The sequence below is a fragment of the Bemisia tabaci genome, chromosome 1 (genome assembly GCF_918797505.1).
Source record: "Bemisia tabaci chromosome 1, PGI_BMITA_v3".
NCBI lineage: Eukaryota > Metazoa > Arthropoda > Insecta > Hemiptera > Aleyrodidae > Bemisia > Bemisia tabaci.
This window is the reverse complement of record NC_092793.1, coordinates 34,620,107-34,637,318: the sequence shown is the minus strand read 5'-3', so window position 1 is coordinate 34,637,318 and position 17,212 is coordinate 34,620,107. Positions and strand designations below refer to the sequence as shown.

The 17,212-nt window shown below is 37.3% G+C and overlaps 1 protein-coding gene across 2 annotated transcripts in view; it reads right to left on the bottom strand.

Annotated features, from left to right (window-relative positions):
* Window positions 1-17,212, bottom strand: part of cos (kinesin-like protein costa) — a 143,835-nt gene that overhangs the window by 35,512 nt on the left and 91,111 nt on the right. The window lies entirely within an intron of this gene.

Sequence of the window (17,212 nt, the reverse complement as noted above, 5' to 3'; positions counted from 1 at the left end):
CCTCCCAGAGTAAGACCAGAAAACGCCTTCAAACGACTCTGCAGCAACCAGACACATGCGGGGCGATAAGCCAATCTCCATCGGCAGACAGTATAATATACAGAAAATATTAGGAATTGCCGATTTTCGCTACTTTTTAACTTTTGCCCCCCTGTAGCAAAAAAACTACTCCACGGGTCATGCTGAAATTTGGCATGATGATTCTTCAAGATTCAAAGGCCATACCTTTTGGTGTTTGATGTTTCAAAACTTATTATTAACGGAGATATGATGTTTTAAAGATTATGAAACGCAACCGGACTTCCTTCGTTTTCTAGACACTTATCGAGTTTTCCTTATCTGAAGAAAAAAAAACAAAACGACGGACGAACTCAAAATTTGACAAGAGGAATGTAGATGAGTTGAAAAGTGAATATTTTGGCCTCTGGCATCACTGGATATAGTCAGCTGTTTCTTATTATTGTTGGCGCGCTCTTTATGTCAAACCAAAATATAAGCACGAAACCTTGTAAGTGCTTCCACCTTGTTCAGTGTTTTGTTTGTTTATGAATCAAGTTCTTTTGATTTTCCGGATTGTGGTAATAAAAGGTATGTTATCGTTATTTGCTAGTTTCTGAAGTTCAAGGCATGCCATCGCAGTAAGTATGATTGATTGCCAATTAGAACATTTGACGTCGCACTTATGCCTTTATACAGCTTCATTAATGAATGTTTGCTGACACGACAAGAGAAGACATAGCCCTATCTCAAGTAAGCAGTATAGTACATTTCAATGTCTTATCATGCTGTTACAAGCTTCCATTGAAGGGCTTGTTGCTGGCTCCACAAAGTTGTATGTTAGAGCTCTTTAAAACATTGTCTTAACTGATGAAATGATCAAGTAAGAACTAAGCAAGTGTATGGGTTCTTTAAAAAATGAATATAGCACATGCCACATAAGTTTACTCGCTCTCAGACTGCGAAAGAAGAACCACCATCTTCATTCTTCTATTTACTTTGAAAATGAAAGGTACATTGGACGATCTACTGTTGCAGTTTACAAGTGGGTAAACTTATCTGGTATAGACTCCAGGGGTGCAGAAAGTTGATAGCCTTCTCCGATTTGTAATTAGCCCTGCCCTTCAGACATTGGCTTCTTCTTCTTGACTTAAATGGACGTATTACTGTCAAACAGAACAATGCGAATCAAGACATGAGCCCTGAGACCCATAAGCATGTATGCATACTGCAGTAAGGCTATGGGGCATCATAGCCTTACTCAATAGGGTGTGTGCCCGACCTGGCAACGGGGCACCCACAGACAGACAGGCCACTAGCCAGAGCCAGGCCCTTCCTGTTCAAGTCGTGATCTCGCTATAATAAACATCTTTGAGTGATCATCAGCGTCTCATTTATTTCGGCTACCAACCCACATCATGGCGACGAGGATAACGTGACGGAAATCAGCGAATTCACCTGATCAGCTAAGAACTGGGGACTGGCCATGCACCTGTTAGGCCACCATGCTCACTGCCGCAGATCATCAGAAGAAAATGGGTAAATAGATTGTTTTAACTCATCCCCCGACATGACGCTCAAGCAGAATCCACAGCTACAGTGATTTCAGTGAATTTTATCCTATCGATTTAGTTCGAATTGTTTTTAATTTTTATAATGTCTTAGTCTCCATGCGCTTCAAGGTTATGACTGATAACAGTACCAGATGAGGCACCTATCATTATTATAGGCTAAGCAATTATTGTATTCAAGAATCTCTCATACTCGCAATTAAAACAATGGAATTGCGAACTCCCGATCCCCTTTCTCTCAGTGGAAACGTCCATGAAAACCTGAAACGTTTCAAAAAACAGTGGTCCAATTACAGTATAGGCTACGAATTAGACAAGAAAGATGAGAAAGTCCAAGTCGCTATCTTTCTCAATATATTAGGCACTGACGCAGAAGAAATTCTTAACACCCTCATCATTACTGACGCTCAAAAGAAAACAGTAGATGGTCTTCTAAAAGTTCTAACTGAATTTGCCAAGCCTAAACTAAACATAGCTTACTGTAGATACTTGTTCAATACGAGAGATCAACAAGAAGGGGAATCATTCGATCAATTTTATATGGCAATTAGAAAATTAGCCGAAGATTGTGGATTCGAAAAGCTGAGAGATTCACTTATCAGAGACCGAATCATCATAGGCATCCATAATGTTCAACTGAGAGAACGTCTCCTCGGCGAGGAACTGCCGCTAGAGAAAGTAGTTTCCTTGTGCCTCTCCGTCGAAGCAGGAAAGAAAAGGTCGAATGAAGTCAATCAACCCAAAGCATCAAGTGTTGATCTAGTCAATAGTGGAAGATTTCAAGGCAACCCCTCAAATCAAGGCAACAACTTCGCTGGACGAGCTCGAAACAACAACTCTGGACAAGGACGAAACAACAACTTCGGACAAGGATACAACCATCAAAGCAGGTACAACTCGCCCAATCAACAGCAGCCGTCAAGAATCATTGATTGTCGTTCCTGCGGTCTACAACATCCTGTGCGACAGTGTCCTGCTTATCGGCAGCAGTGTAAAAAATGCTTGGGTCGAAATCATTTTGAAAAAATGTGCCGTATTAACGAAGTGATTTGTCCTGAAAATTCAGCACCTTCAGTGCACCTTGATGAAATCGAAGCTTCAGATTATGTTTATATCTCAGAAATTAGTTGCATTCCACATAATTTTCCAAAGTCCTTTTCAAATCCCCCTATTACTGATTATAATCTGAGCAAGTGCGGTAAAAGCTCTGAAAGTGAAGCGAGTGCGGGTCGCAATCAAAAAGCAAGCTATCAAACGCATCATGCTAATCAATCAAATCATGTAAATGTAAATGTAGTTCCTTCCGCTGAGACAAATGAGTTCTGGATGCAACAATTGCTGGTTAATAATTCTTTCATTGATTTCAAAATCGACACCGGTGCCGAAATAAATATTTTACCGTGGCATCTTTATCAAAAAGTTAAGACTTTAAGTGATGATTTAGTTTCCAATACAACAAGGGTTCTGGGATATGGCGGAGCTCCTATCAAAACTTTTGGTAACGTAACCTTAAAATGTCAATTACCCAATACTAGTGTTCCTTATACAATTAAGTTCACTGTAACCAAAACAGGCTCTACCCCTCTGTTAAGCCTACAAACATCAGTACAACTTGGCCTAATTTTTAAAAAACAAATAGATTATGTGTCTGCCTTCACTGATGAGGCTGCAGTTCTTGCAAAATTTCCCAAACAGTTTTCCGGCGTTGGAGAATTTCCAGACGTAGTTGACTTATTTGTTTCACCTAATGCAATCCCATCAAATGATCCACCGAGAAGATTGCCGCATAAAATTAGAACTCCCCTGCGAGATAAATTAAATGCATTACAATCTTTGAACATAATCTCAAATGATGTCAAGAATGTAATATGGTTCAGTAACCTAGTCGTTGTGGAAAAAGATGATGGATCCATCAGGGTGTGCTTAGATCCTAATCGATTGAATAAACATATTAAAAGAGAACTTTTTCTCATACCATCCTTTGAAGAAATTAAACTTAAACTCACAAACAAAAAGTTGTTCACTGTTCTAGATATTAAGGATGGATTTTGGCATTGTAAATTGTCTCCAGAATCAACAAAGTACGTTGGGTTTCACACACCGTTTGGAAGTTTCAAATTTTTGAGACTACCGTTTGGAATAATTTGTGCCCCAGAAATTTTTCAAAAAGTATTGACCAAATACTTCGGTGATATTCCGAATGTAATCATCTATTTTGACGATATACTAATTTGTGGTGAAACTGAAGAAGAGCATGACAGAGCTTTTGCAGAGGTAATGCGAAGAGCAGAAGAACTGAATATTAAGTTTAATAAATCTAAATTTCAATTTAAAAAGACGTCTATTAATTACATGGGGCACGTTCTCAATCAGGAAGGAATTAGCCCAAATCCAGAATACTTGGAGGCCATTTTGCAATTAAAAAATCCAAATAATCGTAAGGAATTACAAAGTTTTTTGGGGAGTGTGAATTATGTCCGTGAATATATTCCTCATCTTGCGGACCTGATTCAGCCTTTTCGAGGATTGCTTAAAAAGAATTCAGTGTTCACATGGCAACAGATACATACTGAGAACTTCAATAAAATAAAAGAGGCAGTTTGTGCAATAAGCAGTCTAGCTAATTTTAACCCAGCGAAAAAGATAACTCTGCAATGTGACGCGTCTCAATTTGGTCTGGGAGCTTGTCTCTTGCAAGAAAAAAGACCTATAGCTTTTGCGTCTCGTAACTTATCTGATGCGGAATGTCGCTACGCACAGATCGAAAAAGAACTTCTCAGTATTGTATTTGGAACCAAACGCTTTCATAACATTGTATATGGTTATAAAATTTATGTTGAAAATGATCATAAACCCTTAGAGCCTAGTTTTCAGAAAAATATTTCTCAAATTATGTCAAATCGCCTACAGAGACTACTACTCAAACTGCTACCGTATGACCTAGAAGTAAAATATATTCCAGGAAAAAATATGTATCTAGCCGATCTGCTCTCAAGAAACTTTTTAAATGGTAAGCCAGGGGAGCCAGAGGGGAAAAGTTGGAATTATCAACCCCAAAATTCCTACAACTGCAAAAAGCTACATGTAGTGACCCAATGTTAGAACGTGTGAAGCAAATGCATTTACAAGACTGGAACAGTTGTAACGATGAGGCCCTTAAACCTTTCTATAAGATCAGGCATGAAATTGCAATGAATAACGATATTATATATTTTAAAAACCGATTAATCATTCCAACTGAATTAAAAACAGTTTACCTAAAATTACTGCATGGAGACTCGCATTTAGGGATCAGCAGAACAATAGAAAAGGCTAAATTAATTGTCTACTGGCCTACTTATATCAAAGACATAGAAAATTATATAAAAGCGTGTCCCACGTGTAGTAAATTTCTACCAAAAAATGTAAAGGAGCCTTTGATTTCTCACACCATTCCTAACTTGCCGTTTCACAAGGTAGGATCTGATATAGCAGAGTTTGCAGGAAAATCTTTCTTAATTCTAACTGATTACTACTCGAAATGGCTTGAGGTGAGACCCATGAGAAATAAAACGTCTTTAGAAGTAATCAGACTTTTTAAGAGATTTTCAAAATTCACGGTATTCCAGCGCTTGTCATTGCAGATAACCAGCCATTTGGTTCTTTTGAGTTAAGTCAATTCGCTAAACAGTTCAATTTCAAAATCCAAACATCGAGTCCTAAATACCCACAATCCAATGGCATGGCAGAAAACGGGGTGAAAAGAGCCAAAATGCTGCTAAGAAAAGTCACAGAAAGCAAAGGCGACTTGGATCTTGCTATTTTGGAATATAAAAATTCTCCTATCCCAGCTCTTGGAGCGTCTCCTGCTCAACTGCTAATGAATCGAGTCCTCCGAACAAATGTACCAGTGTCTCAAAAAGTTTTGGTCCCTCAGATCATCAATGTCTCAGAAAAAATGAGGGAACATCAGAGAAAAACAGAGAGTCACTATAACCAAAGTAGTAAACCTAAACAAGAGTTTCTAGAGAATGAAAAGATCTTCATTACAGAACAAGATGACCGCTGGTATCCAGGGAGAATAATTAAAAAGTTGGAAGCTCCAAGATCATATCTAGTATCTAAGGAAGACGGGGGAACCATTGTACGAAACTCAAAATTTCTAAGGAAAAATTATTGTAATTCTAGGACAGAAAACGATGTTAACCCCTACTTGTTTTATTTACCACAAGGGAACACTGATAATGAACATAACATAAATGTTGCTAATCAGGTTGCTCCGATTCAAACTTTCAATCTGGCTCCTCCGATTAAAAATCCAACTGAAAATTCCCTTAACTCTGTCTCATCAGATGACTCTAGTGAAATCACTGTAATTGAACCTAATGTGCCAAAAGAAAAAGTCACAAATGAGGAGACAGAAAGTACAGATGAAGAAGATTTTTTGGGATTTGAGACAGAACCAACCCACATAGCACAGAATCTTATGTCAATACTGATACATATTGTTGGATGTTGACATGATATCATCAACACTAATGCAGTATGATATTAAGATTGTCGGTTAAAAGGTATACCGCGTCAGCATGAATATAACACTGATACCTTCAATATATCAAACAACAGTATTGAGTCAATGCTGACGAGGTAAAAAAAAAATAACACGAAAAGAAATTAACACGAAAAAATGAAAAAAAATATAGGAATTTTAAGAAAAAGAAGCCTAAGAAAACACGGTGTTAATCAAAGTTATGATGAAAGTCGAGCCGCGCACTGATGCTATGCATGCTATAACAGCCTTAACAGGCGTGATTTTAACCCGGAACACCATCAGCTCCTTGTGGCTCAATGGCAGAATACTGGGCTAGGAATTCCGCGGTTCGGGTTCAAATCCACCTGAGGGCGTCCGGGTATTTTACGCTACTAAACGTCGCAGGACATCAAGTAAGTGGTTTATAATATTCAATACTTGTATACTTGTGTAATTCATGTTTCAAATGTAATACATGTGTAGTACTATGAAAATGACGGTCATCGTCTGAACTTTCATATCTACTTGACAGAGTGCGCTGAGTGTACAGACGTGTCATTGTTAAGGTAGTAACGCATACATATTGTCGGTGTCCTGCAGTGTTCTGATGACCTTGTCATAACCCTGATTTCCATATGAAATCAACCTTTTCGGCCAATACTGTAACAATATTTTGACAGCTCCAAATCAGTAACTAATAAATACTGGCATAGTCTTGATATAATATTAAATCAGGATACATCAGCATTTTATAAATACTGACACTACTGACGTGTCAGTACTATTGTAGTATTATATCAATATTCTGTGCTATGTGGGAAGCACTTCAACACCTAAGGAGGTCATAAATATTAATAAGAATAGCCCATTCAATCAAAAATTAAGACATGGTGGACGAGGTATTCCCAAAAAACTCGGAAATGACTTTGTAAGGAAGTGAATTAATTAGAGTGCTACCTGATGTACTAATATGAAAAAACTGTGTATCAAAGCAAGTGACTACTCATTTCTTCCTGTGTATTTGCCTCGTGAACAATGTTCAATCTATTTAATTGTGATATTGATTTTAATTAATGTATAAAATGAAACTAGTCAAATGAAATACCAATTTAAAAGTACCTATGACTGGGGTTCCCACCCCTAACCTTTGAATTGTAATTATCTCAAGTAAATTAGTGGTGACATAAGTTACTCAATACGCCCAATAGCGACATTAAGTGTATCTAAGCCAATGGCTACATTAATAATTCATTACGCCCAATGGCGACATTATTAGTTTCTCAGCCCAATGGCTACATTAATAATTCATTACGCCCAATGGCGACATTATTAGTTTCTCAGCCCAATGGCTACATAAATAATTCATTACGCCCAATGGCGACATTATCAGTTTCTAAGCCCAATGGCTACATAAATAATTCATTACGCCCAATGGCGACATTATTATTTTCTCAGCCCAATGGCTACATTACTAAGCTCCATACAGCTTTATTTTGCTCAGAAAGCAACATGAATGTGGAAATATCCCACACATAATCACGCACCAAGTGCTTTCTTTTAAAAAAAAAAAGAAAAAAAAAAAAAGAAAAATCGGGAGGTGCAGTAAGGCTATGTGGCATCATAGCCTTACTCAATAGGGTGTGTGCCCGACCTGGCAACGGGGCACCCACAGACAGACAGGCCACTAGCCAGAGCCAGGCCCTTCCTGTTCAAGTCGTGATCTCGCTATAATAAACATCTTTGAGTGATCATCAGCGTCTCATTTATTTCGGCTACCGACCCACATCACATACCAAGGCTCATGTCATAATGCACACTGTTCCGTTTGGCAGAAATACGTCCAAATGATCTGCAAGGAGTCGAGTTTTTTATAAGCCGCAAACGAGATACATGGTCTGGTAGTTTCACCTTTAATGCTCATCAGGCACTCTTCTCACAGTGATGCAGATGCTGCAGGTATTTTTCAAGGGCGTTCTCTTACTTGGCTTCAAATTACAGCCGAAAGTGGATGCTTTTAAATCAAAATGGAATTTATTTACGATTTTATTTTTGATCACAGGCGAAACCGATCTACACGAAGCATGTGGAAACATAAAAGGCTCAATATTTTATGACTGCCCACTTCAAAATCTGTGAGCGGTCCCATCTGTTAACATTAAGGTCTGTAATATCAGTTGACAGATTCAGTTGCATGCGGTAGCCTACTTAGGGAATGTTGAAGGATGCCGTTTGCTGAATGAACATGCATCTACTTTTGGTAAGTCAAATTAATTTTGAGCCCTGCAAAGGAGATATATGGTCTAGTAGTTTCACCATCAATACTCATCATGCACCCTACTCACAATGGATTAGATACTGCATGTCTTTTTCAAGGGCATTCTTTTACTTAGCTTTAAGTTACAGCCGAAACTGGGTGTTTTTAAATCAAAATGAAGAATCTTCACTGCAGCCTGAGTTTCAAGACTCCTAACATAAAACAGGGCCCATGCCACAACAGAGTTACTTCCTTTTGCTTTAAATCTGTTCAACTGATATTGAAGTAGAAAGCTACGAAGATATCATCAAGTACAAGATCTGTTAAGATTTTTGAAGAACAAAAATAAACCACACGTGGCCAAGAAAAGAATCGAATATCCGCACTGGAAACAGGAGGCTGGTGCAGGCGAACTCAATGCCCTATCACTGCCATTAATAGAGAACTGAGCCGTAAGCAAACAATGAATGTGTTGATCAGATCCAGAAAATCTCAAAATTCCAAATCCCAAATGATCTCAAAATTGCAATGTAAATAGACTCATTTCAAAGAACAAACTCCAAGTAAGAATCATTTAACAACAGAAATGCCTCTCTTTTGAAGAATTCAAAATAGCCCCTTAGATAACTGTGCCAAGGTTTCGTCAACCGGCTGCTGACAAATGTGAGGCAGTATTGTCTTGTAAAAATAAATACCTTTAAATAAAAAATGAGAAAACTGCTACCTACTACTTCCATTAAAGTACTTCCACGAATAAATATTACTAAATTGATTAAGCACTTAGGTATGTCCAATATTTTTATTTATTGTATGCTAATTCAGGTATTAATAACAGTTTAAAAATTTGATTTCAGATCACTACGGTTTTGGATTCAAAAGCTATTGGTTTACTCATTCCCTTCTTCGATGTGACTGAGAATTGCTGCAATGCCATAGGGGCTTATGCTACAAGTTAATTTTACAGGGTTTGCTGGGTAAGGAAGACAATAAAACACGTTTACTGGTAATTGTTTTGGTAATATCTACAAGGGATTTTTCACACTCTTCGGTCCGATTCCATTTTAGATTATATTTTAGTAATTTATACGAAGGTTTCGATTTGATTGTTACCTTATCTAAAATTACAAATTAGTATGAGATCATACCTAAAAATGACTCAAGAGTGGTTATGTCTTTAGGTGTTGGTGCATATAACAATGCTTAAACTTAAATTTCTTCCATACGTAAACCTTTACTATCTATGAATCATCTTAAATAACAAACTAAGGACTTTTCACTTTTCTTCTCATTTCACTTCCAAAATTTTAATCAAGAGAGAAAAATTCAAACGAAAGTTCAGAAATTCACTACCACAATCTCAGCAGCAGAAAGTAACTGTTCGAAAATGAATTAAATAAAAAAAGAAAATCATGCTGTACATAAACATTATGCACCTTCACTTCTCCTCAATTGAATTTATTTGCACCTAGTTTCTTTTAGTATCAGTACTTTCGATTCTATGAAAGAGTATAAACAAATAAAAAGCACCTTGTTTAATGGAACTTCCAAAAAAAAAAAAAAATGATTGATTTGGCAGACTTAGAGAAAAATACAAGTAATGCCCGCACAAACATAATCATTGCAGCGAAAAAAAATCATCCGCTAAAAACCGCTGTAAAGTGTCCAAACTTCCCTCCTTTTTCCCCCCAGCACTGCCTCTAATGATTCAACAAGGGATGCCAATGTTGTCAGCAAACTGCACTACTGAGGCTCAACTAATCTTGTTTATTAATCTGCTTCTCCTGTAATCATCCTTAATTAAATTGATTTTTGTTTCAAAAAGTGTAAATTGAAAAATAAAAATTTCTAGAAAATGATGAAAACTGTATTCAGCCAAAAATGTTCAATTTGCAGAAAATATGTTTCACTGTTTTGTTCAGTTTCTTAAAGCAAAAAGTATGATACAGGTCTTCTGTAGCTGAGTACACGAAACCTTTCAGTCCTTTAGCAAAAGTTACATTTTAAAACTTTCAATTTTAACACTTTTTAAAGCAAACAAAAGGGCCTCTGTTTTCAATAAAAAATGTAAAGGAAGTAATCACTTAGTTTACCCCGGGATCAAGACTCTAACTGAGGATTATAGCACTTGTGTAAAAAAAAGTCTGGGCCATCTTCGGCTCCCCCCCCCCCTCCCACCATGAAAAAATAAAGGAAAAATTTAATGTTACGACTGAAAATCTTTTCTAATTTTGTTTTTCCACAGATCGTCAAGTTCATTGTGGTTTCGAGAAATGTGCCTTGATCTTGTTCATGTTTTCGTTTACCCTACAAAATCTTCATCAATTCTTCAATTCTTTACTTCATTTCTCAGTGCAAGGTATGTCCTGAGGTTGATCATTAATTTGCTTTTTCCTTAAACTTCCACAATTGATTTTTTTCAAAAAATGCAAAACTAAAAAAGAAACCCAGTAAGTGATGAACTTGCATTCAACCAAAGATTTTCAACTTGCAGAAACTGTTTGTAGTCTGCGTCGTTTTTTGTAGCCCGTTTACTGTCCACATAGGTATAGGGAAAATTCACTTGTTACAAATATATCAGCATGTCTTGGAACACTTCTTTCGAACTTCTATCCATATCCTTAAATACTGTTCTCCAAAACTCAACATTGAATGTCTTGGTGAAAAAAGACAGTGAGGAGTAAAGAAATCTTGATAGTTGAGATTCTAGAATCATCAACTAAGAAATTTCCACCATTTGCTTTGAATATAATTTTAGTAACTACTATTATAATAATAGTAACTCAATATTCATACAACTTGGTCAACGATTAACAAACTAAAAACGTAATTCAATCTCCGAAAAAGAAAGCGTTTTAATACTATAAGGTTAAATACGCCAAAGTTGCAGTTTTTATTTCTCAGTCACTTGCCAGCATACTCTTGAAATACCAAATAATACATAAATAAAAAGGCTTTCTAAATGCTTCCATGCCTAAAGCTGATTATCACTGACCGTCCCAAATGATTCTAAGTAGAAAGAGAAAAAAAGGCTTGCTTTGCCTCACCGAAATTGTTTCAGATCTTTATCTCCCTGATTTTTTTATCTCCTTACATACACATGACCTGTTTATTTCCTTCTCTAATTTCAGTTTTTATGTTTGTTTCAGATGTGCCTGTGATTAATTTCCTCCTGGAGTAGCTTTAATTAAAAAAAAGAAAATGACTGGTGGCTCTTTATTATTTTTTAATTAACATGGATTTCCGATTCCAATCTCCTCTATCAATTTTTGAGATTTTAGTTTTTTATTACCACTCTCTGAATTATACTTGCTATTCGTTATTGCTCTGAATGATTTTATGCCAGAAGTGCTCAATTTAGACGCCAACATTAGTTGGAAAAAAAACATGCTCAATTGCTATTAGCAAATACTAATTCCTCTAATGCTACACTTAAACCAAATGAACACGGCCAAACAACTGCAAGCAACTATCACCACATCGGAAACCCCGAAAAACTGAATTTTTTGGGCTTGAAAAATCAAAAAATGATTTTTTTACGTTGAAAAATTACCAAAAATAGACACTACTATACATCAAATGAAAGGTCTCGTCAAGAGCTTTTATTTCATTTGAGCCCAAGATCAAGTTGTTTTGATGATTTGTTCAAAAGTTATGGCGGTCGGAGCGTTTGACCTTTGACGCCCTGCGCCCCCTCTCCTTGGGGGGCTAGACGAGAAATGACACCCGATTTAGGCTTCTCCGATGATACGTTATGATTTCTGAAAGTATGGATAGAAAAGCTCTTGCGACCATTTCCTATGGAAAATGGGACAACCTCTTTGACTCTTTGCCTGGACATCTGATAAAATGCCTGATTTGATTAATTGCCTGCAACACATATATGTGAGGGATGAAGGGGATGGGACAAAAGTAAAATATAACATGATACACACATCTTCATTATAAAAAACGTTGAAAATGGTAAGATCGCAAGACTTTTTCGAATTCCAATGGTAGGAGATAAAAAACAAAGAAATTGTGGGTTAATTTTTTTCCATTTCATACTATTTGCTCATAAATGTCGATACGCAAAACCTTAAAAAAAGAGAAAAAAATGAATGAGCCAGGATTAATATAGTGGGGTTGCTTAGGGTCAAAAATTACCCTGATAGTTCAAATTAGGCTACCGGCATGAAACTTGAGAAAAACGTAGTTTAAGGCACCTTGAACGAAAATCAATTGGGACCCAAGCTGGATCTCCCAGAGATAAGTAGAGACCGAGCACAATGGATTATCAGTGAGGCACATCTAATTCTCGCGGATCCACCCGAACAACAGTCATAGTTTTTTTGATTTCGCCTAATGTTGACTGATGCTGGTCGACTGTTGGTATTGTGGTGGCTTGTTTACATTCTTCCTAATCAATTGCACAGCAGAAAATTTTCCAATTCTTCCTTTGAAACTCTTCCAAATTGTCATGAACATTAAGAAATGTTATAAATCAATGAAACGGCCATTACGTCACAAAACTTGGCGTCATGTCCAATAATCACGCGTTTCGAAGGGCCGTTTTCTTATCACTAAGTAAATAATTAATTCACCCCTTCTACTCAACATTTGTGATACTTCCAGTGGTTTCACTTCATATTGTGAGAAACAGATTTCTCGAGACTCTGAGCCTGGTTCTCAGTTCATTCAACTTCCTGATGGATAATTATTTTAGTTATCGAAATGTTTTTTGACTGTAAATGGTGTATAATTTTTTCAAAATAATTTTCTCTAAATAATTCTGTTTCCAAAATCCTATCCTGAAGCCTGATGCAATGCATTGAAAGTGGAGCGTAACGACTTCAAAAAGTCGATATGTGTTTTTGAGGAGCCATGTAAATGAAACGGTTGGATGAGCCCATAAGCAGTACAATTTTTTTTGTGTGTGAAAAATAACTGAAGGTCCAGAATTCTAAACATCGGACCGTGTCTCAAGTACCCGAAGGCAATGTTGGTCAGGTCAGAGTTTGTGAATCCTTTGCAGCAGTTAATGAAATTCTCCTACATACTTAACAATTTCGCTCATTAAAATTTGGTCAGTGAGAAATGTATACCAACAATAAGTAGTGCGCAGTTCGAATCTTTACCTGTTTTCGTCAAGAGGTGGATGCGAAGCATTATGAAAAAGTTAAAAACTGTAAATAAGCTGTCATATTTCTCCTCAAAGGTGCCTGTTCAAACTAAACTTAGTTTCTCGATTTCTGAATGATGAAAGAACCTTCAAGGGTCGAAATATCACAAATTTTACTCTATAAATTGTAAGAGAGCACCCTGGTGAGATCCTCTTACCTTTGGTTGAGTTACACACTTTTCCAATATTACAGTAAGTAGTATTAGTTGCATCTAGTATCACAATTTATAAATATTCGATGTGTTTTCTCATCGAAATGAGCGAAGAGAAAACATTTACTTTTATTTTAACCGAATTAATGAGAGTTTTACTGCCAACTAAGCTAGCAAATGTTAAGGTGAATCCAGGCTTCGAACTTCGCAATTTGGCCTCCGCATCGCGCTGCTCAGAATAGCTGTATATATTTGCCAAAATAATGAAAACCGTAATACTTATTCGTGATTGAGGATCCAGGGGATATAGCAACATACTTACGGAACACTCAGTAAAAAAATCTTCTCAAAATTCTCAAAAATAAAGTCGTAACTACGACGGAAAGTAATTCCCATTGCGGCAATGGGAGAGAGAGAGAGACAGAACATGAGGGATTCGGTTGCGCGCTCGGCCGCCGCCGCTGAGCTCAAAGTTTCAGCCGTACTCTTTCTGCGCTTGTAATTCTAATTGCCAATATTTTTGGCCCAAAAAGTCAAGCAAAAAATAATCTATATCTTGTGGATCTGCTTTTTGTAATTTGAGAAATATTATTTCAGTAATTTTCGAAGGAAAGTGAAGTTCTCAGAGGTGACTGGTGGCGCTATCTCTAATCTTGAATGAGTCAGTTAAGCTCGGGAGGGATTTGCCTGCAAATAGTCGAATCTTACAGTTTTCGGTACGAGAAGAACGATGCGCACGTTGGAATTTCACGAAAAATTGTCTCCGCGGAGATATAACGCTTCCTTTTTAGGGGTCCTCAAAAACGTGTTTGAACCGACCGCTGTGAATCTTTGAATCTACGCGTCATAGACGGGAAGATGGCGGCGACGAAGCCAACCTGCTTACTACCGCCACGCCGCCGTTGTTAACGTCACGATTTCTCGTTTGAGGTTAAGTAAGTTCTGTGCGAATGTTTCATACCCTAAATACATCTGTATCGCATTCTGATTAAAAAGCTAAGAGAATTAGGAACAATGGGTATGAATCTCAAATAGAATAACCTACATAACCTCCAATGTACCAACAAAAACATACCGCCAACGCGACGCCACTGTGTATTCTTCCAATACGCATTCCACCGCCATGTTGATCGTGACGTGTACATTCGAAACCTACAAGCGCGCGGTTCAAACGCCGTTTTAGGCCACCCTAATTTTTGACACTTTCAAATAAACTTTTCTCCCGTTTGCAGTCATCAAAAACAATTAGGAAAAAAACTGTAAGCTTCGGTCACTTACTACTGAAGCTACTTTATTTGTTTTAAGACTCTCAATTTTAGGAATTCTAAGGCAAAGTTGATAGCGCACACATCATTCCTCATTTAATGCAAGGTTGAAGTGCTTTATGATGGTGACGGAAGAGACAATTTTGGTAAACGTGGGAGAAAAATCTGTGAGAAAAGTTTATAAAAAAATCGTACAAGCTCCATCAGATGATGGGCACTTCACTCCCCAAGGATTTTTCACACTATGTAGGTATGGACTAATACTTACAAGCATAATATGATGGATCTGAGCAGTATCTTACTTACCGAACTTTAATGAGCGAAGTTGTTAAGTAAGTAGGAGAATTTCATTAACTGCTGCCAGGATTCACAAACTCTGACCTGACCAACATTTCCTTCGGGTACTTGAGATACGGTCAGATGTTTAAAATTCTTGTGTGGACTTATTTTCCACATAAAAAAAAAAAATAAATTGTACCGTTCGCGGGCTAATCCAACCGTTTCATTTACATGGCTCCTCAACAACACATATCAACACTTTGCAGCCATAACGCTCCGATTTCATTGCAGTACATCAGGTTTAGGGATAGGATGTTGGAGACATCAAACATTTAATCCACGCTTATCAATTAAAACTTATCATAATGAGCAGCTTATGACATAGACAGTAAATTTTTTTCATCGAATTTCATTACAGTGTATCTGTAAGACTGGTAGTGCTGCTGTGATCAGGTTCTTGACAGATCTCTGATAGCTAAAATATCTCTATCCTGCGGCAAGACATGAAGGTTAATAGAATGAGAATTTGATCACAAGGTATTGATACTATCTAGAAAGAATTAAACACCATTTAAAGTCAAAGGAAATTTCAATAACTAAAATTATTCATTAGGAAGTTGAACAATCTCAGGACCAGGCCCAGAGTCTCGAGGAATCTGCTTCTCACTACATTTACATAGGCGGTTCTACGGGGGTGCCAGTGGGTGCCGGGCACCCCCAAGCAAAAATTAAGTACGGTTACTGGAACCGTGAAAGAGGCTTTTGGGCAAGTAAACACGTCAAGAAAAAATCGTAATATGAAGCGCAAAAAATTGGCAATATTTTTATTTAATGAATTTTTTAAATCTGAAAATTGATCTAAAAAAGACCAAATTACTGCTTTTAAAGATTCTGTATTCGCTCACACTGAAAAAAATCCCAGCAATTAATTTAAAATGTTTTAAACAGAATTAATATTGATAGCCGTGTTTTACAAAGATTCTACTGTTTTTTTATGATAAGAATGTAGTTTTGGTGGAAAGTTTTGCTAAAAATGTTCTACGTTGAACTTATAAGTATTTGAGTAGAAAGAAAGGAGAGAATAAGAGAAAGGAGGGTAGGGGTAGGAATGGGATAAAACTTGAGGGCCGAAAATTAGGCCTCCCCTGAGCGACCGTCCCCTTTGGGGCCGGTCTCCGACATTTTCCACCTCTGGGCACCCCCAAACATGAAGGTCTAGAACCGCCTATGACAGTGAAACCACCGAAAGTATCACAATGGTTGAGTAGAAGGGGTGAATTAATTATTTACAAAGTAATCATTTTTTCATGACAATTTGGAAGAGTTTCACACGAAAACTTGGAAAATTTTCCGCTTTGCAATTGATTAGGAAGAATGTAAACAAATCGCCATATTGCCAGCAGCCAACCAGCACCATGTTAACATTAGGCGAAATCAGGAAAATGACGACCGTTGTTTTGTTGAATCCGCGAGAATTAGATGTGCCTCACTAAAAATACTTTGGCAGAACAGGGCGTGCTCGGTCTCTGTTTGTCTTTGGGATCTTCTACGGTTCCCCGTATTTTAGGCGCCATGTTTCAAGATGGCCGCCATTAGCTGAGTTCCATTATTTTCTCATTTTTCAGGGGTTCTAACTTACCTGGTAACATGAAATGTGGCAGGAACGTACTTGAATGTGTCTAGAATGAGAAAAAATTGACTTTCAAGTTTAGTTGGCCATTTTACCCATGCTTTTAGCCGCCATTTTGAAAAGTAGCGACTTAGCGCCGTTTCTCCGCGGGTTCTCAGATTTTCGCGGCTGTGTTGCAATGAGATGCATGCTATTTGGCAGGAATGTGCATAAATATGTTGAGAACAAAAATCTATCGAGACTCAAGTTCAGTCAGCCATTTTTACCCTGGCTAATGGTCACCATTTTGGAAATTAACAGCCCAGTCCTGCTTCTTCGTGGTTTCTCAGATTTGTGCGGCTGTTTTGCAACTTGGCACGTAAAATTTGGCATTAATATCTATAAATGTGTTGAAAA